This window comes from Urocitellus parryii, chromosome 9 (genome assembly GCF_045843805.1).
Source record: "Urocitellus parryii isolate mUroPar1 chromosome 9, mUroPar1.hap1, whole genome shotgun sequence".
NCBI lineage: Eukaryota > Metazoa > Chordata > Mammalia > Rodentia > Sciuridae > Urocitellus > Urocitellus parryii.
In genome coordinates, this window is record NC_135539.1 from 91433416 (window position 1) to 91457855 (window position 24440).

Here is a 24440-nt window from a genome sequence, read left to right on the forward strand (position 1 = left end):
TTTTAACATTCCATTCTAGTCAGTTTCAGAACAAATTGATACTAAAGGATTTGGTGCACTAAAATGATACAGGGTCCAATTTTGGAAAAGAAGTGTTTATCTTTTTCCTATTCCCAGCCATACCCATCTGTCCCATACCTAAGCTTCAGTGCCTTTGCAGAGTGGCTGTTCTTTTAGTATTCCAAAATATTTTCTGTTTACTTTATACCTGTGCTATGTATAGGAGATTTTCCCCCTAATATTTTCTTACTCTTTTGACCAAAGTTTTGCATTCTTGCAACCCCAAGTATCCTCTTGCTAATACAGTAAGCCTCCTTTTTTTTTTTTAAAAAAAAAATTTAGTTGTTAATAGATTAAGGTTTATTCATACAGTGACAGTACACACATATGAATGAATATGAATGAATTGAATACTGAATTAGACTATATTGTGTAACTTGGATAAATCTCATAACAACTCTAAGTTAAAAAAGTTACAAAAGGGGCTGGGGTTGTGGCTCAGTAGTAGAGTGTTTGCCCAGTATACATGAGGCCCTAGGTTTGATTCTCAGCACCACATACAAATAAATAAAATAAAGGTCCATAACAACTAAAAAATGTTTTTAAAAATCAACATAAGAAACAGTATATTTTTTAAAAAGTTACAAAAGAAATCAAATACTATGGTACCATATCTGTAAATTTAAACACACAAAATAATTGTATATATTGTTTATGAAATAAAGACATCCATGGAAATTATAAACATTGTCTTCACAAAATGGTGGTTGCCTTTGAAGATGGAGGGAAAAGGGATGTGGAATGGGATTCCAACAGTTTCTGTAGTGTTTTTTTTTTTTTTTTTTTCAGGGGAAAATATCTGAACAAGTATGTGGTAAAATGTTAATATCTGTTAAATCTTGGTATTGGATATATGCCTGTCAAATTTTTTCCTGTAATTTCTCGGAAATATTTCACAATTACTCTTGTCTCTTCACTATTTCACTTTGCATTTGTTTTGTAAAAATTTGGATAGCTTATTATAAAGCCCTTTTGATGAACTGTAATTAAAGAAAAGAGCCTCCTAAAGGAGGTTTAAAAATCATCACAAATCTTACTTCTTGAAATAATAATTGTCATTAGATAGCTGTTGTTACAGACCTGTGTAATAGAATAAATGGATGGAAGGGTAGGGAATTAATAATTAAGGAAAGAAGAAGAAGGAAAGAAGGGGGAAAGAAAGAAATTATGGAAGAAAAAAGTCTAGAATATAATTTCCATGAAGGCAGGATTTTCTTTTTTGTTCAGTGCTGTATCTCAGCACCTAGAACTGTTTTTGGCATGTAGTAGATGCCCAGTAAGTATTTATTAAATGAATGAAGATAGTATTCATATAAAAATAAGATCACAATAGTCATGCTTTCTAAAAATAAAAAAATTTACTTGAATTTAAAAAAAATTAATTTATATTGAAGAAATTATATAATCTCAATGTTTATAGTAAGAGACATTATTTGTTAAAGGTCAAAAATATTGTGAAAAACATTAAGAAGCTGTAGTCTTTGTGTTTTTAAAATTATGTTTCAGATATAAAATGTGTCAGTTAAGCTGGGCTCAGTGGCACATACCTATAATCCCAGCAGCTCGGGAGGCTGAGGTAGGAGGATCACAAGTTCAAAGCCAGCCTCAGCAAAAGTGAGGTACTAATCAACTCAGTGAGACCCTGTCTCTAAATAAAATACAAAAATAGGGTTGGGGACATGGCTTAGTGGTCAAGTGCCCCTGAGTTCAATCCCCTATGCCAAAAAAAAAAAAAAAAAAAAGTGTCAGTACTTTGCTCTGAAGGATAAGGAAATTAGTACTTTCACAATTTCGTCCACCCACCCTTATCTTAGATATGTTGTTATTTTTACACTTACAAGGTAAAATATTCATGCTTTGTTTAGTTTCACATAATCTTTTAGTGTATTTTTGCATATTTTAATGGAATTACAGGTATCTACCATTTTCCTGTTCTTTTTTTTAAATGTATATATTTTAGTTGTTGATAGACCTTTATTTTACTTATTTTTATGTGGTGCCTCATGTATGCAAGGCAAGTGCTTTACCACTGAGCTACAGCCCTAGCCCTTCCTGTTCTTTTTGTTTATTATGTTTTGTTCTTAAATTCTTTGATTTATTCCTGTTGTCTCTTGTCAATTTTTACCCCCAGAAAGAGCTCATGGATGTTTTCCCTTGACTTCTTTCATGTTTAAAATGTTTGCTTTGTGCCTGAATATTTTGTATGGGAGTGACATTTTATACATTGATACCATTTTTAATGGTTGTGAGGTTTTCCAATGTGTGACTCAACTATACTTAACATACATTAACATACCTCCTGATTTTGGAAATTTGGGTTGTTTGTAATGTCATGCTGCTAAAACTGGATCTTCAGCTGTTACTTTGCAGTAGACAGGACCGGTTTGTTACAGCTCTTTTGGTTTGTTACAGCTCTTTTAGCTCCACTGCTGGCAGTGCCTGCTAGTGTTTGGTGGCAGCTAAAGATCACCAGTGATTCCCCTTGGATTCTTGTCTCTTGAGATCCAAGAGTGAGCTCACAGACAAGGGAGGGTGAGTGCAAAGGAGTAAGATTTATTCAGACGGGAAGAAAAGAAACACAGCTCTTACCAGTGAGAGGATTGCCACCTAAGTCTACTAATCTAGGGGCTTATATGGCTGTTGGGTAGAGGCATTCACCAATATTTATGCTAACTAGGTATCAAAAATGCTAAGCCTATTGGTTGGACACTCTTGGAGTGTTGCCTTTTATGATAATTAGGTGTCTGGAAGATGACTTGTTCATTGGTCACCTGAGACTTGCCTTTTACTTTTAGCCTTTGTGTTTGAAATTATCTGCAGCTTCTACTCAAGTCTGTGCCCGCCCCATTGTTGTACTGTTTGGAATGTGTCTACAAAACAGTCCTTTCTATGGAGCAATCTGCACTTTCCATCAACTTGGAGACGCCTTTTTGGGGGGCTTGGGGTATTGCCCTCTCTGGCTATATCTTACTTTCTGATCATCCCACCTATTCACTGCTATAGTTGTGGTAGAGCTAAAATTATTAATGTGGAATTATTAATGTGAAAGTGGTCAAACCCTTATCCCTTTACTGACTGCTAAAAAATATATATTCTGTAAAACCAATCAATTTCATGTTTTTTTGTGGGTGCTTTTTTTTGTTGTTGTTCTGGGGATGGAACTCAGGGGTGCTTAACCACTGAGCCAAAACCCAGCTCTTTTTTATTTTTTATTATTATTTTTTTGTCTTTCTTTCTTTTTTTTTTAAAGAGAAGGGGGGGGAGAGAGAGAGAGAGAGAGAGAGAGAGAGAGAGAGAGAGAGAGAGAGAATGAGAGAATTTATTCATTTTAGTTTTTTTTCGGCGGACACAACATCTCTGTTTGTACGTGGTGCTGAGGATCGAACCCGGGCTGCACGCATGCCAGGCGAGCGCGCTACCACTTGAGCCACATCCCCAGTCCCTTTATTTTTTATTTTGAGACAGGGTCTTGTGTAGGTCCTCACTAACTTTCGAGGCTGGCTTTAATCTTGTGATCCTCCTGCCTTAGCCTCCCAAGCCTCTATAAGCCCAATTTCTTTCCTTGAAAAGGAAGATTTTTTTTTTCTTGTAGAGAGATAGGTTATGTTTTCACAGTTAAGTTCTTTTTTTTTTTGTAATTTTTTTTAGTTCTTGGTAGACCTTTATTTTATTTGTTTATATGTGGTGCTAAGAATTGAACCTAGTGCCTCACACATGCCAGGCAAATGCACTACTGCTGAGCCCCAGCCCCAGCCACACACACAGTTAAGTTCTGAAAATAAGATGATGGTTGGGCTTAATAATAATCTCATTCTGACTGAGATAGGAAGAAGGGTTTATTAAAGATGAATAAGATTTAAGAGCATACTGGCACTTAAAACAGTCACATGCTATGAAGGGAGTAATCAGGAAAGGGGATTATATTTTTAAAAATATTTTTAATACATATTCACATGGTTAAAAATCCAAGGAGAACTAAGTACAAAGAAAAGTTCTTCTAACCTCTCTTCACCAGCTACTCAGTTTCTCCTCAAAGAACCAGAAACTAAAGTAATAATTTCCAAGGATCACTTTAGAAATGTTTTATGCATTTATGAGGAAATGCATATATATATATATATATATATTTATATATTATACTTTTTTTGTTATTCAGATGGTAGCATACTTTCTTATGCAACTGTTTACTTAGAGTGGAGATAACCTCTGGTGAAGCTTATTTTTACAGCTTCTTGGTAACATTTAGAGGTCTGGGATAGTTGTTGCTGTACAGTTCAAACTTAGGGTAAGTACATAAGTGACCTAAGTTTTAGTGTATTAAAGGATATTACAAAGGGTATGGGAGCCAGGCATGGTAATGCACACCTGTAATCCCAGTAGCTCGGGAGGCTGAAGCAGGAGAATCGCAAGTTCAAAGCCAGCCTCAGCAACTTAGTGAGGGCCTAAGCAACTTAGTAAGACCATGTCTCAAAATAAAAAATAAATATAAAAAGGGCTGGGGATGTGGCTCAGTGGTTGAGTGCTCCTGGGTTTAACCTGTGGTACCAAAACAAACTGACAAAGGGCATGGAGTCTCAGACACCCCAGTAAGCTATGTTCCCAGCTTTTTAGACTGGAGTTGATTAACAGATTGGTGTTGTGGCAGAAAAATAACACTTGGACTCAGTTGGTCCTGTTCAGTATACTTACTTGACTTTTTTTTGATAAGAAAACGGTTTCTGTATTTGATATCTTTGTAGGCCAGCCTTTGTTGATTCTGGGTTATAGTCTGTTGTACTCATTGTCTAGATCAAGCACAATTTGTTGTATGGCTAAAAAATTGGAGCCAGAGGCTGAGGATTGGTGGTCTCAGGGAGTGTACTTCCTGGGGCCTCTGGGTATATAATTCCTGTGGCCTCTGGGTGTGTACCCTCTGTGGCTTCCACGCCCCTACTTCTGATAGCCTCAAGCTATTCTCCTTAACATAGGAAATATAATATTAGATTCACTTGTAACTATAAGCCCTATTAAGTGTGGAAGATTTAAAGCAAATGCAGAACAGAGAACAGATTATGGTAGGATCTTCATTAGCTTTTAAAGGTAGAGGGGACATAAAGCAAAAATTCATTGCATACTCACATGGCCTAAGGCATGTTTGGAAACCTGGCTCTCTTTCATCATTCTGTCAGTCTTGCTCTTTCAGGTTGCATGGGACCAAAAAATCCTTATATTAGTGCATATTTATTCTAAGGATCTACTTGGAAAATAAGCAATACAAAGAGTAATTATTTCTTATATAGATGATAAAAAGTGAAAAACTCAATGTAGTGATATTCAAGTTCTTATACACTGAAATGACACTTGCCATGAAGGGAATATAGGTGTTCTAGTGTTTCAAGTCACTGGTGACTCCACATCAACTGTAGTTGGCTAACATGCTGATGACTCTACTCTGCCTCTTTTCCCTCTCTACCAAATTCTTTTACTTTGCTTACTGACTGATTTACACTCCACTGTGTCTCTTAGCCCTTTGTTTCTGCTTCCTCAGGGCTTCTGATGCCTTATGATTCTGCTTACTGACTTCTTTCTCCATGTGTTATTCCTCCTTCATCTCCCTTCCATCTGTATCCCTCTCTGTGTGTCTTGCTTTAAAATTCCCAAGAAGGAAGTAAGAGAAGTCTGTTGTAATTATTTGTTAATCTTCAGTAGAGAGTACCTCTGTTGAGCAGAACTCTTTTGATAGACAGCTTCATAGGTCCTTCTTGTTGAGAGATGACATATTTTGGTTAAGTAACACCTAACCCTAACCCTAGGGAGCCAGATCTAACAGTATAGAACATAACAATCTATACATCAAAAAACTATTAGAAAGGTACTGTGGATTTGGCAGGGACCATAGTGCCTATTTGACACATACTTTCAAATCCTGCTAGGGTAGCCTATGCCTAATACTATGCCATTTCAACACAGTTTCTAAGCCAGCAGTTGGAACTTTGGCAAACTTATTGGTTTCTTATAACCCACTCCCTGGCAGTGCTAATGACTTATGTCATGGTGCTTGTTGCTGTAGAGACTGGGTGGTCTGTAGGTCTATAGGTACACTGTAATTCCCAGACTTCCTTCCAGATAGAGGGGGATTGGAGATCATGGTTGAGCTAGACCATGTAACTGAGTTTTTGCCAGTGGAATGTGGGTAGAGGTGTGATGTGTGCCACTTCTAGGCCTATTACATGGAAACCTCCCATGTGCAATCCTTCAGGCTTTTCTCCTTAGAGCTTGATACATACAGCAGAGTGACTCTAGAAACCTTATGCTGAAAACAGTGGAACCACAAGATGAAAGGAGCTCATCCTCTGATGATTTATCTGGAGGAAAGCCACCCACTGATCAAGAAAACCCATTTTGGATTTAATATAAGCCACTTCTATGACTCTTGTGTTAAGCCACTGGAGGCTGAAGTTTGTTATAGCAGTGATCATAATCCTCACATAGTTGCATTCTTGAATTTGCTCTACAGGCACCCAAGGAACATGTTGGTGAACTCTGGCTGAAGTTAGTCAATGGAAAGCCCTTTCAGAGAGTTGCCATCACTGTTTTGCTATTCCTGTCAAGCATGGCTGGATGAAGAATGTCTTACTGTAGGCTTTATACAGAAATCACAAGCTATGGCTATTAGATACATTTGTACAAAGTGGCATAAGAAAGTCCAGGAGTTTAAAAAAATTTCCCCCATATTTATGTAAGAGGAAGCAAGAAGGAATTTAGAGATTAGTATCTATACCACCTTGTACACTAAGCATCCATCTTCACTATAGTCAATTGTAGCAATAGAATTCAGTGTTCTATATGCTCTAAATAGAGAGGGTGACAGAAACTTAATCTATTTCATCTATATATAGCAAGGCAAGAAATTCTAAATCTGTTCTTTGCCTGGGGGAAGGTGAGAAAGACAGGACTTGTGGATGCTATTCAAGTGGCTGTGAAGGGAGAAGATTGGGTACTGTAGTAGTGTCTCAAGTAGCATGGGAAATCCTTATTTTTTGTCTTTGAAAGAATTAGGAACATGGTACAGAGGTGCCACTGTATAATGCAGTAATGAAACCAGTCCAGAAGCCAGGCTTCAAGTGCTATAATTCAAGTAAGCTTTTGGTTAATATAAAGGCATGGAGGCAGTACTGGCCAGCTCCTAGCCCATAGCTGTCTTCTGTTTCGTTTTTTTTTTTTTTTTTTTTTTTGGTGGTGCTGGACATTGAACCTCAGGGCATTGTATATGCTAGTCAAGTGTTCTACCACAGAGCTACATTCCCAGCACTGATTTTCTGAGAAATCTGTTCTTTCTAAAAACTACTGAGTGCATTTTGTAATAGTTTCCAGTCTTCCACTGAGAGCTCATTTTAGGCTGTCTGTCCTTTGCTCACCCCATTCCAAGAGTTCTTATGTTTTTAAGCTTATATTTTTGTCTCTCCAGACTTACAAACTTACTGAAGATAAATTGTATTTAATATTTGGGTTCTTTGTCTATATACAGTGCCCATAATATTAACTTAGGATAGGTAACTAGTTTTGTGAAGTTATTAGGAAATGGATGTGTAAAGGTGAACCAGAGGCCACTTGGTGAATAATATTGTTTGCTGTGCTAATGTTCCTGGATTTTAGTATATAAACAGTACAAATCCATAAATGAAGACAATTGATAAGATGATTTGGATTTTTATGGGGAAAAAAACAAAAACAAAAACAAACCTGGCTGTAGGATGAGAGACTTGTTGGCATGTGATCGAGGGCAGTGGTTCCTAATTCTGGGTGCGCATTAGACTCACCTGGGCAGCTCTTAACACAAACTACCCATCCCTGCCCTACCGTTGCCAACATAACAAGATGAACAAAGGATTTGAATATGAACTTGAGGGACAAACTAAAGTAATATGAGGGCTGCCAATAGCAGGTATAATCTACTCAAAGGAATTTAATTTTAGAGGTTGGAGGAAAAGTTAGGTAACTGTTGTCTGTAAGATGGCCTTACAGAGTTAGTTGCTCCATAGCCCAGATAAGTCCAGAACTGCTTGCAAAAGAACAATCTAGAGGGCTGGGGTTGTAGCTCAGTGATATAGTACTTGCGTAGCATGTGTAAGGTCCTGGGTTTCATTCCGAATACTGGATGAGTGAGTGAGGGAGGCACAGAACTGGCACACACAGCTCTGCAACCTGATGGGATCTAATGACTTTCCCAAATCCACAACCTAAAACCAGACAGTGGATGTCTGCACAGGTGTAGGCATGGATAGCACAAGTGCCTGAGCCACACCTTCACACTTCCCTTTTAATCACTAAGTGTTCCTTGACACACATCCTGGTATGTGTATTCTTCTGAGTTATCCTCTCCCTGAGACAGTGAACACATTTACTCTAGCCACTTAGGTTGAGGGATGAGTATAAAGAGTTGTGGATAGAAATGACTCCATTATTATTTCAAAATATCCCTCCACAAATGTCTTCCATATTAATAAAACCACAAGATAACAAAAAACTTCTACCCACCCACTAAAGCTCACAGTTAATGCCCTTTCATTGTCTTTCTCATCATGACTAAGCATCTCAAAAAGGAGTTTGCTCTTACTGACAACCTTCAGCCTGTTCCTTTTTGAACATGCAATTTGTGACTTGACCTCTATTTTCCTGTCCAAGCTAATTTTTTTTTGAGGTTGTTTCTTATCTTATTTTCTGTGATATTTCTTTTTGTTTTCATCCAACATCTCTGATTCCTCCTTTTCAGCCTCCTTTTTGGGGACAATTATTTCTCTGTTTGGCCTGTTAAGTTTGCTAAGTCAAACCTCTTTCTCTCTCTCTCTCTCTCTCTCTCTCTCTCTCTAGAGAGAGAGAGAGAGAGAGAGAGAGAGAATTTTTTAATATTTATTTTTTAGTTTTTGGCAGACACAACATATTTATTTTATTTTTATGTGGTGCTGAGGATGGAACCCAGCGCCGCCCGCATGCCAGGCGAGCGTGCTACTGCTTGAACCACATCCCCTCTTTCTCTCTTTTAATTTTATACCCTTTTCTGGGATATCTCTCTTATCTATACCCAAATCTGGGCCTCAATGCAGAAAATGTTTTTAAAAGTCTATTAAACAAACAACTCCTAGGTCAAAGTTGAAATCTTGGGATAATTAAATTGAAACCTTCTTGAAAATAACAATATTGGAAATAAGGTTTGAAAATGGAAATGACATCAGAATCTATGAGATACAACCAAATCAAGATTCATTTAATACCTATGAAAGCATAAAGAAATAAACAAAAATGAATAGACTATTCCAACTCAAAATGCTAGGGGAAAAGGATAAATTGAAAGAAAGCAGAAGAGAGAAATTAGTGAAGATAAGTATGGGATTAATGGGGCTGGAAAACAGGGAAATGGTAGACACTCCTAAATAAAATGAAAAGTTTGTTTTGTTTTGTTGTTGGAGATTGAACCCAGGGCCTTGCCCCATGCCAAGCATATGTTCTACTCCTGAGCTATACCCCAACCCTATATGGATGTGTGTATGTGTGTGTGTGTGTGTGTGTGTGTGTACAAATATGTATTTGTATAGTTTTGTGTTTTGGAGAAAGCACAAGTGACTTGCAGAAATAACCATCAAAACAGGAAAATTTTAAATGTAAGGCAAGTTATTTGTACAATTCTATGTAGGCAAATTGGAAAATCTAGTTGAAATAGGCAACTTTCTAGTAAAATATAATTTGTCAAAACTGATTCCTAGTCAGTGTACATGGAATGGAAGATTTAATATTGTTAAGATGGCAGTACTCCCCCAAAGAGATGAACCGATTCAATGAAGAACCTGTGAAAATCCCAGATGCCAGCTGGGTGCTGTGGCACATGTCTATAATCCCAGTGGTTGGAGAAGCTAAGACAGGAGGATTGCAAGTTCAAAGTCAGCCTTAGTGAGACTCCATCAAAATAAAATATAAAAAGGGCTGGGGTTGTGGTTTAGTGGTTAAGTGTCTCTGGGGTTCAATTCCTAGTATCAAAAACAAACAAACAAACAAACAATAACAAAAGCAACCCAGATTATTGTTATTATTATTATTATTATTTTAGTGCTGGAGATAGAATCCAGGAATTTGTTGATGCTAGACATATTTTCCACTCTTGAACTATACCCTTGGATCCCTTCCTCTTTTTTTTTTTTTAAATCCAGAAACTGATAAACTGACTCTAAAATTCATATTGAATTGCAAGAGTCTTGGAATAGCCAAAACAAACTTGAAAAAAAGTGAGCAATGTTGGACTCATTCCCAATTTCAAAATTTACTTCGGAGTTACATTAATCGAGGCTGTGTAAAAATGCATAATGGTATAAAGCTAGACTTGTAGATCAATGGAGAAGAATTTGGACTCTAGAAATAGATTCTTCATGTTTATGTTCAATTGATGTTCCACTAAGGTGGTCAGACAATTCAATAAAATTGAAAAGAATAGTTTTTCAACAAATTGTGCTGGGATGCTGGTTATCCACATGCAAATGAGTGAAGTTGGAGACCTATCACATTCCATGTATCAAAATTAATTCAAAATAGATAAAAGAACAACATAGGGAGCTAAAACTATAGGATTCTTAGAAGAAAACATGTGAAAATCTTTGTAACTTTGGATTAGGCAGTGGTTCCTTATATATAAACCTGAAAACATAAGCAAACCAAGGGCGGTGGGGAGATAAATTGGATTTCACCAAAATTAAAAGCTTTTGTGTTTCAAAGGACATTATCAAGAAAGTAAAAAGACTAGCCACAGAGTTGAAGAAAATATCTGCAAATCATGTGCCTGATAAGGGTTCAGAATTCAAAGTATATAAGAATTTTTACAACTCAACAAATGAAAAAAAAAAACCAAGTTAAAAAGTGGGCAAAAAGAACAGATATATGCCTCTAAAGAAGATATTTAATGGCTGAAAAGCACATGAAAACACACTTAAAATCATTAGTCATTAGGGAAATGCAAATCAAAACCACAATAGATACTACTTCAGATTCACTAGCTTATTATTTATCTATTTTTATTTTTATTATTTCTTTTAAATACATTTTTTAGTTGTTGATGGATTTTTATTTTATTGATTTATTTAAATGTGGTGCTGAGAATTGAACCCAGTGCCTCACACATGCTAGTCAAGGACTCTACCACTGAGCCACAACCTCAGCCCTTATTATTTCTTTCTTTACTTTTCTTTTTTTATTTTTGATACTAGGGATTGAACTCAGGGGCACTTGACCACTGAGCCACATCCTCAGCCCTACTTCATAATTTTTAGTATTTATTTAGTTGTAGATGAACTCACAGTATATATTTATTTTTATGTGATGCTGAGGATCTAACCCGGTGCCTCATACATGCGAGGCAAGCACTTTACCACTGAGCTACAGCCCCAGCCCTGCCTACTTTGTATTTTATTTAGAGACAGGGTCTCACTAAGTTGCTTAGTGCCTCGCAGGTTACTGAGGCTGGCTCTGAACTTGGGATCCTCCTCCCTCAGCCTCCTGAGCTGCTGGGATTACAGGCATGCGCCACTGCGCCCAGCTATTTCTTCCTTTCTTTCTTCCTTTCTTCCTTTCTTCCTTTCTTCCTTTCTTCCTTCCTTTCCTTCCTTTCCTTCCTTTCCTTCCTTTCCTTCCTTATTTTATTTTTCAATCAATGTGATTGAAACCAGGCCATTACACATACTAGGTAATGCTCTGCTATTTGAGGATAATAACTGGTAATACCCTCCAATTCCAATGATGATGATAATTTAAAAAGTGAAAAACAACAAATGTTGTTGAGGATGTGGAGAAATTCAACCTCATGCTTTTGGTAAGAATATAAAATAATGCAGCCACTTATGCTACAATATGGATGATCTTAAAAACATTATGTAAAGTGAAAGAAGCCAGTCACAAAATGCTTTATGAGGACATTTATATTAAATATCCAGAATAGGCATATCCATGGAGACAGAAAATAGATTGGTGGTAAAGGGAGAGAGAAATGGGAAGTGATTACTAACAGGTATGAGACTTCTTTATGGGATGATAAATGTGTTCTAGAATTAGATAGTGGTGATTGTTATGTAACCTTATGGATATGCAAAAACCCCACTAAATTAAGCACTTAAAATTAAGTTGACAAAAAGCAAAAAATACTAATCTCAGTAAAAATAGAAAATCTAGACACATTAAATTTCCATAAAATCAATAGGCAAATTTTCAAAGAACTCTCTCACCAAAAATCTTAAATCCAGACTGTTTCATAGGAGAATTCTATTAAATTCAATTAAAATGCCAATGTATCTTTTCTGGAACTTGAATTTTAATGTTCATATGAAAAAGCATATAAGCAAGAATAGCCAAGAAAACTGATAAAGAGGAGCAAGGGGATGAGTTTAGCTTCATTTGATAGTAAAACATATAAATCCTCTATGGTTAAAAGAGTGTGGCGTTAACAGATCAGTGAAATAGAATAAAAAATCAGAAATAGCCTCAAATTTAAATGGAAAGTTATGGTACGATATAGGTGGCATCACCAGGAAGTGGGGAAAGGATAGATTTAACTGGATAGTTATTTGGAAAAATACAAAATTGGATCTGAACTTCAAGTTGCATGCCAAGATAAAGTCTTATGTGCATTAGATATCTAGATGTAAAACAACATCTTAAAAGTGTTAAAAAATATATGAGTGAAATCTTTTATAAAATTTGAGTGGGGAACATGTATATTAGTTTCAAACTCCAAAAAGAAAAACATTGTTAAAATCAGCCATGTAAAAAAATTTCAAACCCTGTCCCCAAAACTGCATTAAAAAAAATCAAGAGATAAATGTCAACTTGAGAAAAATCTTAAATTGCCAGTGGTCCGTATTCCTAAATATATAAAAGTAGCAACTCTTTTAAAAATATCAGGTTATCCAGACATCTCCATTACTGGATCACAGAGAAAAAAGTTAGTATACCTTTGTGTTGGTTCATTTGTTTGGTACTAAGGATTGAACTCAGCCTCACACATGCTAGCAAATGTACTCCCACTCAACTACATCCCCCTAAAATGCCATTATTTTATTCATTCATTCATTTATTTATTTTTAAAAATATTTTTTCCTTTAGTTGTAGTCGGACACAATATCTTTGCTTCCTTCACCTGCTTTTATGTAGTGCTGAGGATTGAACCCACACACATGCTAGCTAGGCATGTGCTCTACCACTGAGCCACAACCTCAGCCCAATGCCATTGTTGTAAAATTCATTTTTTTCAGTGCTTTTAAACACATTTTATTTTGAAATAATTTTAGAGTTACAGAAATTCAAAATATTGTACTTAGAGTCCTTGTATATACTTTACCCAGCCTTCCCTGAGCACAGTTATCAAAACCAAGAAGTTAGCATTGGGTTGATATCATGAACTGGACTATAGGTCTTGTTGGACTTTCACTTTTTTAAACTAATATATCTTCTCTCCTGGGATCCAATGCAAATTTCTGTGTTACATTTAGTTGTTTCTTTTATTCTCCAAACTGAAAGTTGCTCATTCTTTTTGTCCTTCATGACTTGATATTTTTGAAAAGTCTTCCTCAGTTATTTTTTAGTATGTCCCTTGATATCTCATTATTAGATTGAGATAATGTATTTTTGGAAAAAATACCACAAGAGAGTGTTTGTACCCTTCTCAGAGAAGAGTACTGTGAAGAGCATATATAATATTGATTTTAACTTTGATCATTTGGTGAGGTAGTGTCTGTGAAGTCCCTCCACTAAGTAATTTTTGGTACCAGAGATTGAATGAACCCAGGGTGCTTAACCACCAAGCCACATCCCCAACCCTTTTTTTATATTTTATTAAAGACAGGGTCTCATTGAGTTGCTCAGGGCCTCACTAAGTTGCTGAAGCTGACTTTGAACTAGCCATCCTCCTGCTTCTGAGCCTCTCAAGTCGCTGGGATTACAGGTGTGTACCACCGTGCCTGGCCTCCACTATAAGTTTTTAATTTATGAAATTTCTTGTGGGAGATAACTTTGAGACTAGATACAAATAACTATCCTGTTTGCCCACAAGTTCATTTTCTATTGGTCCATCTTGTCTGTGACAACTACTACTGTTGTGTTGCCAAATGGTGTTTCAAGTATTATTTTCAAAAGGAAACTTTAAAACAGTGGAATTGTTTTGTTTTGTTTGGACAGTGTTGAAGTTGGGATTATTGAGGCCTTTTGCCGCATATGTGGTTTAGCCAATTAATTCAGTAAGCATTGATTAAACCCCTGTTATGACCAAAGCATCTCTGAAACATGCAAAAAGCATAGTGGTCTAGACTGTTTGAATCTCTTTCTGTGCTGCTACTTTAACCTCACACTAACCACCATGATTTGATCTAAGAAGATGATATTGCAAAAAAAAACGCTGAGGGACAGAATCTTAAGAGTGAGAGGACAGAGACCAATACTGATTTTCTTTACACTTGCTGTGTTACTAGTGGGGTAAGTCAAACAACTTCTCTAAGGAAACAACTAGTTTCCTTATTGTTTTAAAATAGGGAGTATAATATAGATTGATGTGAGAATTGAATGAAGTTATATGAAAGTGCTTTTCAGTTGAAAGGTATTATTCCATCTGTAAAGTATTTAACAATGTCATTTGTTATTCAATAAATATTATTTTTACATTGAAAATATTTTATTTATTTATTTATTTTTGTGTCAGGGCTTGAACTTAGGGGCACTTGACCATTGAGTCACATCCCCAGCCCTAGTTTGTATTTTATTTGGAGACAGGGTCTCACTGAGTTGCTTAGTACCTCGCTTTTGCTGAGGCTGAATTTGAACTTGTGATCCTCCTGCCTCAGCCTCCTGAGCCACTGGGATTATAGGCATGCTCCACTGTTCCTGAATCCTGTTTTTATTTTTAAATGACAGAGTAATTGTACATATTTATGGGGTACAGTGTAACATTTCGGTACATGTATACAGCATGTCATGATAAGATCTGGGTAATTGGTACACCCAACCCCTCTGAAATTTATCATTTATTTAAAATGATAAACGTTCAAAATCCTCTCTGCTAGTTTTTTGAATTATTCTGTCGTTGTCAACCATAGTTATCCTACTGTGCTATAGAACATTAGAAGTTATTCCTTCTATCTGGCTGCATCCCTGTACCAGTTCCTCTCTCCACCCCCTACTCTTTCACACCCTTCCAATGTGGTAAGCACTATTCTATTCTCTCCTATAAATGTTTTTTGAGTTCCTATTATGTGTGAGCTCCTTCTTAAGTGTAGGAATACTGCAGTGATAGATACAGAAAAGGCCTCTATGCTCATGGAACTTAATGTTTTAGAGAAAAGAGATGGGTACTATTCAAGTAAACAAGTACTAAGTAAATATAATTTCAGATAGTAATAAGTGTTATAAAATAAAACAGGATGAGGTAATAAAAATATTTTATATTATAAAGATAAAATAGGAGGGTACATTAGAGAATAAGGGATGGTTAGGCAGATGGAATAGGTTAGGTGTTCTCATCAGGGAAGCTTCTCTGGAGGTAACTTTTGAGTTAAGATCTTTAATATTAGAAGGAACCAGGGGATGTAGCTCAGTGGCCTTGGGCTTGATCCCCAGTAACCCTACTCCCACCCAAAAGCAGATTGATTTGAATGACTGGGGGTGTAGCTCAGTTATGTGAAGAATTGAGGGAGAGTTAATATAAAGATCCCGTGAAGGGGAAGCAGTTTAGAATGTTAGAGAAAAGCAAAGAAGGGAGTGTAGTCGCCATGTAGTTAATGGTATAATACCAAATTAAAAATGTTGACAGGGCCATATGTAGAGCCTTATAGATCATAGATAGGAGTTTAGATCAGTGAGATGATCAGCCATTGGAGGGTTTTAAGTAGGGGAGTTACATGCTGTGATGCTTATTTTAGAAAATTGTTTTGATTGCTGTGAGGAGAATGAATTGAGGTTACTGCAGAAACAGAATAACATTGTGAGTGTTATTGGCAGTGGTCTAGGCAATAGACCTGTCTCAAAATAAAAAATAAAAATAAAGGCTGGGGATGTAGCCCAGTAGTAGAGTGCACCTGAGTTCAATCTCCAGTATTGTAGAATACTAATGATTGTACATATTTATGGGGTACAGTGTGATAACTTGGTAGATATATTATTGATCAAATCAGAATGATTAATATTTCCATCTTATTAACCATTTATCTTTTCTTTGTGCTTGGAGGCTTCAAACTCTTTTCTTCTAGATCTTCATAAAATATATAATAGGTTGTTACAAACAATAGTCACCCTACTGTGTTGTAAAACACTAGAACTTATTTCTCTTATTTGGTACCTGAAAACCAATTTTCTTCTATCGCCCTTCCCTTCCCTTCTCTTCCCATCCTTTAGCAATTACTATTATAACTCTCTTATTCTAAGATATATATATATATATATATATATATATATATATATATATATATCATCTCTATATAAGCGTCTCCATTTCTTTCTTTCTTTCTGGCCTGGCTTATTTCACTTAACATAATGTCCTACAGTTTCATCTGTTTTGCTGCAAATGACAGGATTTTATCCTTTTGTATCACTAAATAACACTCCATTGTGCACATTTTCTTTTATCCATTCATCTGCTGTTGAAGACAACTCAGTTGATTCCACATGTTGGCTGTTGTAAATAGTGCTGCAATAATCATGGGTGTGCAGGTATCTCTTTTATATGCTGATTTCACTTCCTTTGAATATATTCCCACAAGTGGGATAGTTGGATCACATAGTAGTTCTATTTTTAGTTTTTAAAGGAACTACTGTTCTCTGTAATGGTTGTACTAATTTACATTCCCATCACAAGCATATAAAAGACCCCTGTCCCCCAGTCTTCAGCATTTGTTATTTTTGCTTTTTTGATAGAAGTCATTCTGTCTGGAGTGAATTGGTGTATCTCATTGTTGTTTTGATTTGCATTTCCTAATGAGTAGTGTGATAGTGAACATTTTTTTTCATATACTTGTAGGACATTTGTGTATCTTGTTTTGAGAAATGTCCGTCAGATCATTTAATCATTTTAAAAACCATTTTTCCTTATTGTTGAGTTCATCATATTTTCTAGCTGTTAATCCCTAGTCAGATATATAAAGTTGGCAGATATTTTCTCCTAGTCTGCTGGTTTTCACGTCACTCTGTTGGTTTTTTTCTTTCACTGTGCAGAAACTTTTTAGTTTGACATAATTTGTTTGTCTGTTACTGCTTTTGTTGGCTGTGCTTTTGGGGTCTTGTTTTTTTAAAAAAATTCATTGCCTATATTGCTGTCTTGAAGTGTTTGCCCTTGGGTTATTAATTAATATATATATATATATATATATATATATATATATATATATATATATTTTTTTTTTTTTTTTTTTTTGTAGTTGTAGATAGACACCATGCCTTTATTTTATTTGCTTGTTTTTTGTGTGGTGCAAATGGATTGAACCCAGTGCCTCACACATGCTAGGCAAATGCTCTGCCACTGAGCTACAGCCCTAGCCCCTGGAGTGTTTTGAAGTCTTGATTCCCAGGACCTCAGAATGTAACTTTAATTGGAGATAAAGTCTTTAAGAGGCAATTAAGTTTAAAATTATGCTGTTAAGGTAGATCCCAATCCAATCTGACTGGTTCTTTATATATAAGAAGAGGGAGTTTGGATACATAGATACTAGGGATGGTGATGTGCAGAGGAATGATCATGTGAGGACACAGAGAAAGCAGTGCCCTCTCAAGTTAAGCAAAGAGGCCTTCCAAAAAAAGCAAAGCTGCTGACACCTTGATTTCAGACTTCCAGTCATCAGAGTTGTGAGAAAACAAATTGCTTTTGTTTAAACCATTCAATGTGTATGATTTTGTTATGGCAGTCCAAGCAAACTAATACAGTTATGAAAATAATGGTGATGGTGGTGATTTCTTCATAGCATTGCTCATATTTATTTATGTTCATGCTTTTTCCCACCTGATTGTAAGTTCCATGGTTAGAGCAGGGACCTTGTCTTTCTTTCTTTTCTTTTTTTTTTTTTTTTTTAATATTTTTAGTTACAGATGGACAGAATACCTTTATTTTATTTATTTATTTGTGGTTCTGAGATTGAACCCAGAGTTTCACACATGCTAGGCAAGCACTCTACCACAATCCCAGCCCAGTTTGGGACCTTGTCTTTCTAATATATCATGGTAATCATAATTTGTAGGAAGTGCCTGAGCCATAGTAGGTGTAAAAGTAGTTATGCCATTAAATTATTTATTGTTTTACTCTGCAATGCCTAGTATTTTTTTTTTTTTTTTTTAATGATGCATGGGAGTTCCTGAGTTTTGTGTTTGAGGACTGTGGACTAGAGCACATAGGCATATGTAAGAAATAGCATTGCAGTAAGTTAGAAACAAAAGACTTTGGGGAAACACACACACACACACACACACACACACACACACGTATATATTTTAATTATCTTCATTTGATTTGAGGTTCCTTGGAAAAAAAGACCTTTTATGAATAGAATAGTTCTGCTGAATAGATTTTGCCATTATTTTAGCTTCATTTCATTATTTAGTTTCAAAATAAGGTTGTTCTATGAAAAATGCTTCAAAGAAAATAAGTGCAAGGTCTTTTTTTTTGTTCTCTACTGTAAATACTACTCATCACATAGTATAGAGCTCAGTAAATATTTGTTAAATGAATGAAAATCATTTTCAAATTCTGCTTTGTTCCTGGAAATTGAATTGTTTAAATATTCTTTCATACTTAGCATGATATATCAGTTAGTTCATAGAAGTAAAATGTTTTGCCTATTCTTTTGCCTCTTAGGATTGCATCAGATGTCCTGAATCAGGTCTTTGCTTCCGGATGTTTTTGACCTTAGACTGCCCTTAACTGAACACTCACAGCCTAGCTTCATGGCACTGGCTCCACCTTGTGTCAGGAACGTGATACTACTACACCCTTGAATGCCTGTAAGAAAACAGCTTTCACTAGGTCAAACATTTTAAGTGATCCAAATGCTGTGTTTTAGGTGATCCAAATTAAGTGATGATGCCACTTCTGGGCCATTAATGTGACTCATTTGTTTTGAAATAATTTTACTTTTATGTTTACTACTCTCTGTGTGGTGCAAGTGCATAAACATATACTTAACTATAAAGGCTTTTGGTGTTAATTTGTACCTCTTATCAGTTTATGGCATCTCCATACTTTGCCAAAGACAAATAGTACCCATCTGCATATTTAAAAACCTTTTTTTTTTAAAAATTTATTTATTTATTTATTTTTTGGCAGACACAACGTCTTTGTATGTGGTGCTGAGGATCGAACCCGGGTCGCACGCATGCCAGGCGAGCGCGCTACCGCTTGAGCCACATCCCCAGCCCCTTAAAAACCTTTGAAAAAAATAAAAATCTTTGTAGGAAACAGTCATTTTCTCCATAAACCCTATCAAAATCGACAGGTTGGTAATTTATTAAAAATTCTATAAAATTGATTTAAAAGGAGGAAGATAATATTTTAAAGCTCCCCCCCCCCCAAAAAAAGAGTTGTATTTAATTTCTGTTTTGTATCTTATGGTAGAATATTAACTTGTATAAAGGCGGGGGTGTGGGGGAGAGTATTAGGAGTGTGCTGGAGGCAAATCATGCTGACTTGGACCAGCTCATAAGAGCTGAGTGCTAAATTTTCAGGAATTCTCCAAGCCATTGTTAAAAATTAGTTTATATTTTTCAAGTTATAAAAACTTAATTAAAATGTATTAAAAACAAGGGTGCTCACTTTGGTAGCACTTATACTAAAATTGGGATAATATGGAGATTAGCATGTCCCCTATACAGTGATTACACACTAACTCATGAAGTGCCCCGTATTTTTTTCAGGTTATTCTGGATAAAATGTAAAATAAATGTTTTTTGTTAAGAATGAAAAAACCCAAAGTTTATAAAAACTCAAAATTTACCATTTCCCAATGACCTTACTACAGTTTACTCTTATTTATGCAGTTGAGGTCATGTATGTCTAGTGTATGCTTGGTGAACATACTTTACAGTGGAATGCTACTTGGCATTTCTCCCAGATGCCACCTTGAGTGACTTTCAAGTTGATGGTCAGTAGCTTGGAACTGGGTATGGTGGGCATATTTACATGGTTCAAATCAACACTGTTCAAACCAATGCCACAAGTCAGGACTGTTTTTTCTCGTGAGGAGCCAGTCGACCAGCAGGCTACTGTCTGCAGATGAGTTTATTTAAACCATTTCTCTCTACTTTCTTCCAAAAGCCTGACAAAAAAGAAGGAATTATTAAACTTGAAAAAAAGTTTAATTTTATTTTATTACACTGGCTTCACTTTTTAAAGAAGTTGTTTTAAAAGGTTATATTAGGAATTTTTAAATACTTTAATAATAATAAAATCATTTAAAAAGCTTATTTTAAAATAATTTGCAATAAATTCACTCGATTCAAAATCTCATTTAGTAAAATAGATAAATCAACTGCAATATTATATATGACTATGAATTGCTTTTTTATTTTTGCTTCACTTTTTTTTTTTTTTTTGATACCAGGAACTGAACTCAGTGGCACTTAACCAGTGAGCCACATCCCCAGCCTTTTTATGTATTTTCATTTTTAGAGACAGGGTCTCACTGACTTGCTTAGGGGCCTTGCTAAGTCACTGAATCTGGCTCAGCCTTCCCAGCTGCTGGGATTTCAGGCATGCGCCACTGAACCTGGCTTTTGCTTTGCTTTCTAGTTATTGTCAATTATCTTTTTTTTCCCTTCTGATAAACTTTTTTCTTTTTCTCTCTTTTGCTGGAGATTGAACCCAGGGTCTTGTGCATACTAGGCAGGCTTTCTGCCACTGGCTATACATACCCTTAGCCCCTGAGCTTCTTTCTTTACTTTCATCATTAAGCATTGACATTTCTAGTCCCTGTCTCCTGAAACTATATTTTTATCTCTTTCAACATTTTCCCTTCCAGTTTTCTCCCTTTGCAAACCTCTAACTCTTTTTCATAACTAGTGGCCTGAACTTCTTCTGGCTGCTGTTCTTTATTGCCTTTCTCTTTTTTCCTTAGCTCACCCCTGGGAGCCTTACTACTCCTAAGGCTGAGCTGTGAACCCTAATTCCCTCTACAGTGGCCAGCATCCCAGATCATCCAGATACCATTTGGAGTACCATCTGGAATTTTTCAGGGCCTACCTGGTCCCTTAGGCTGCTTTTCCATGTTCTTGGCACCAGAATTATGATGTAAGAGTGGCTCAGAGGATCATTCGTTCTTCCTCTGTCCTCATATTTCAGTTCATGGGAGAACAAACAAGGGAAGCTCTGAGTCATCTTTGCTTCTGCTATAATTGCCCTTTACTCTCATCTCAAGGACTCAGGAACTTGGGAGTTCCATTGATGGGGATGGAACCCAGAGCCTTGAAAACACCAAGCAGATACTCTACCAATGAACTTCACCCTAGCTCTTTGGAGGCTTCTTGAAATAAATTCATTTCACTTTATTGTATTTGAAGAAACAGACATTCAAGAATAAGGGACTTGTTAGTGTTTAAACATTACCTCCCTCCCCCTACTTCATTTGCCCTTATATTTTTTTCTTCTCAGTCTCCCTCTACTCTGCTTTTACTGAGTGGTGTAATCAACTGGTTGCCCCTAAAGGTACTTGCCTGGTGAGCTGCCTTCTAGGCTAGAGGTCAGTCTGACCGGTTCAGCTAGGAACTGCTGCTCATCCTCAGAGAGCTTGGCATTTCTGCTTCTGATGACTTGAACCCCATGTTCCATAAAAGTCAAACATAAAACCAGCTCTTATCATATAGCATCAGGTAACAGTTCACACTACTGCCTCTCTCAGTGGCTCCTTCTTTTCTATGCACTTTTATCTCCAAGGCATGGTAGACTAGTATCCAGCCTGATCTCAACTTTTACTTCATTATAAGTATTTTAGATACTTTAGAGATGGGGCCTAGTAGGAGGAAGTTAGATCACTGGGGGCATGTCCTTGCAGTGATATTGGGGCCCTGGCTCATTATTTTTATTTTTTTGCTTCTTAGCCACCATGATGTGAACAGGCTTCTTCCACAGTTTGCTCCTGGTTGGCCTTTTGGTTTTGGGCTGTAGACTGAAACCTCTGAAACTCTGAGTCAAAATAAACCTTTCCTATTTTTAAATTTATTAACTTGGATATTTTATTACAGTTACAGAAAGCTGAGACAAACACCACAAACATAAACCTTATGGCTTATAAGAAAATGTTCTTGGTCTTGGAAGATCTACACTAGAATATTTCAGGAAACTGTTACAATGTCTACAATTTACTCTCCAACAGTCCAGCAAAATGATGGTAATAATGATAATAAAATGTTTAAGTGGTGAATCTAGGTGAAAGCATGCAGTTCAATATGCCATTCTTACAATTTATTAGATTGAAATTTTTTAAATAGAAATCTTTTTTCTAAAAAACCAAAAATATTCGCATTTTATTCTCAGCAATCCAAACCAAAGTGATAAATGATAACAAACATCTTAATGTAAACTATAAAATAATTTGTTCTTTTGTGTTATACAAACGTATCACTTTGGCTTAGTAAAGATGTCTTTTAATCCTGTTTCAATTATTAATTTCAATATTTAATATGTAATTAAAGCATATTAAATATTGCTGGTGTTGTGGCTCAGCAGTAGAGTGCTTGTCTAGCACATGGGAAGTCACTGGATTCAAACCTCAGCACCACATAAAACTAAATAAATAAATGTCCAACTATAACTAAAAAACAAAAACAAACAAAAAACCATTAATTGCAACATTTTTACTCTGTACTTCAGAATTGAAAATCAAAAACTTGGCAACACTGGAATGTTCTAGTGTAGTTCTTCCAAGATCAAGACCATTTTCTTATAAGCCAGGTTTATATTTATGTGTGTTTGTCTCAGCTTTCTGTAACTGTAATAAAATATCCAAGTTAATCAATTTAAAAATAGGAAAGGTTTATTTTGACTCAAGAGTTTCAGAGGTTTCAGTCTATAGCCAGAAACCAAAAGGCCAACCAGGAGCAAACCGTGGAGGAGGCCTGTTCACATCATGGTGGCTAAGAAGCAAAAAAATAAAAATAATGAGCCAGGGCCCCAATATCCCTTCTAAGACATGCCCCCAGTGACCTAACTTCCTCCTACTAGGCCCCATCTCTTAAGGTTCCACTACCTAATATATTGACCTGGATTTCAACACATGGGTCTTTGGGGAACACTTATCCAAATTATAGCAATGTTCTTTAAAATAATGTTGGAATCAGAGCACTTGGAGAGAGTCTTAAGAGGTCATTTGGTTCATTCCCTGGCTGCTTGTAGGTAAATTCTTAAATAGTACAAAACTAGTATTTTTCAGGATTAGTAAACCTAGATTCTTATGGGGGCCAGTCTAGAAATGTATGAATCAGAAAGAATACAGGATAGTATTTACAACATGTGTATATGCTCCAAACAGGCTGGGATTGAGCTCAGTAGTAGAGCACATGATTACCATTCATAAGGCCCTGGGTTCAATCCCCAATACTAAGAAACAAAAACAAAATCATAAACGAACCCTATGTTAAGAAAATATCATCTGAGGGCCAAATTTGTCCTTCAGGTCATCAGCTTGTGGCCCTTGGATCTATCTTCAAAGCTCCTGTGGTGTGGTATCTCCAGATGTCTCTTTGGAACTACCTTGTTATAGTCATTATCGTCAAGAAGTTCTGCTTTAGTTGGATGTGTATACCTAATGTGTGTAATCCCAGCTACTCGGGAGGCTGAGGCAGTAGGACCACAAGTTTGAGGCCAGTCTCAGTAACTTAGTGTGACCCTATCTCAAAATAAAAAGGGCTGGATAGCTAGGTGTGGTGGCACACGCCTGTAATCCTATTGATTTTTGGAGGCTGAGGGACGATCGTGACTTCAAAGCCAGCCTTAGGAACAATGAGGCACTAAAGCAACTCAGTGAAACCCTGTCTCTAAATAAAAATAGTGCTGGAGATGTGACTCAGTGGTCAAGAGCCCCTGACTTCAATCCCTGGTCCTCGTCCCCAAAACAAAAAAGTCGGGACTGCAATGTAGCTCCCTGGTAGAGCACCCGAGAGTTCAATCCCTAGTACCCCTCCCCCCTGCAAGGTTCTTTTAAGTCTAATTAAATACTTAATTGAGCTTTTTAAAATTGAACGTTTGAGAGATAGCAGTTGCATGGTGAATCTCATAGATTGTAGGCTGTGTGTGTTTGAATTCCATTTCCACTATTTACTAGTGATCTTGGAAGAATTGCTTGACCTCTCTGTGGTTCAGTTTTCCTCCTCTGTAAAACAATACTACCTGCTCAGGGAGCTGCTATGAG

At 36.3% G+C, this 24440-nt stretch overlaps 1 protein-coding gene and 1 non-coding gene across 5 annotated transcripts in view; both read left to right on the forward strand.

The window, feature by feature from the left end:
* Drc8 (dynein regulatory complex subunit 8) overlaps positions 1 to 24440 on the forward strand; it is a 114546-nt gene that overhangs the window by 39930 nt on the left and 50176 nt on the right. The window lies entirely within an intron of this gene.
* Positions 19845 to 19948, forward strand: LOC113184173 (U6 spliceosomal RNA). Its single transcript, XR_003300960.1, has one exon. It is a non-coding gene; the product is annotated as a U6 spliceosomal RNA (small nuclear RNA).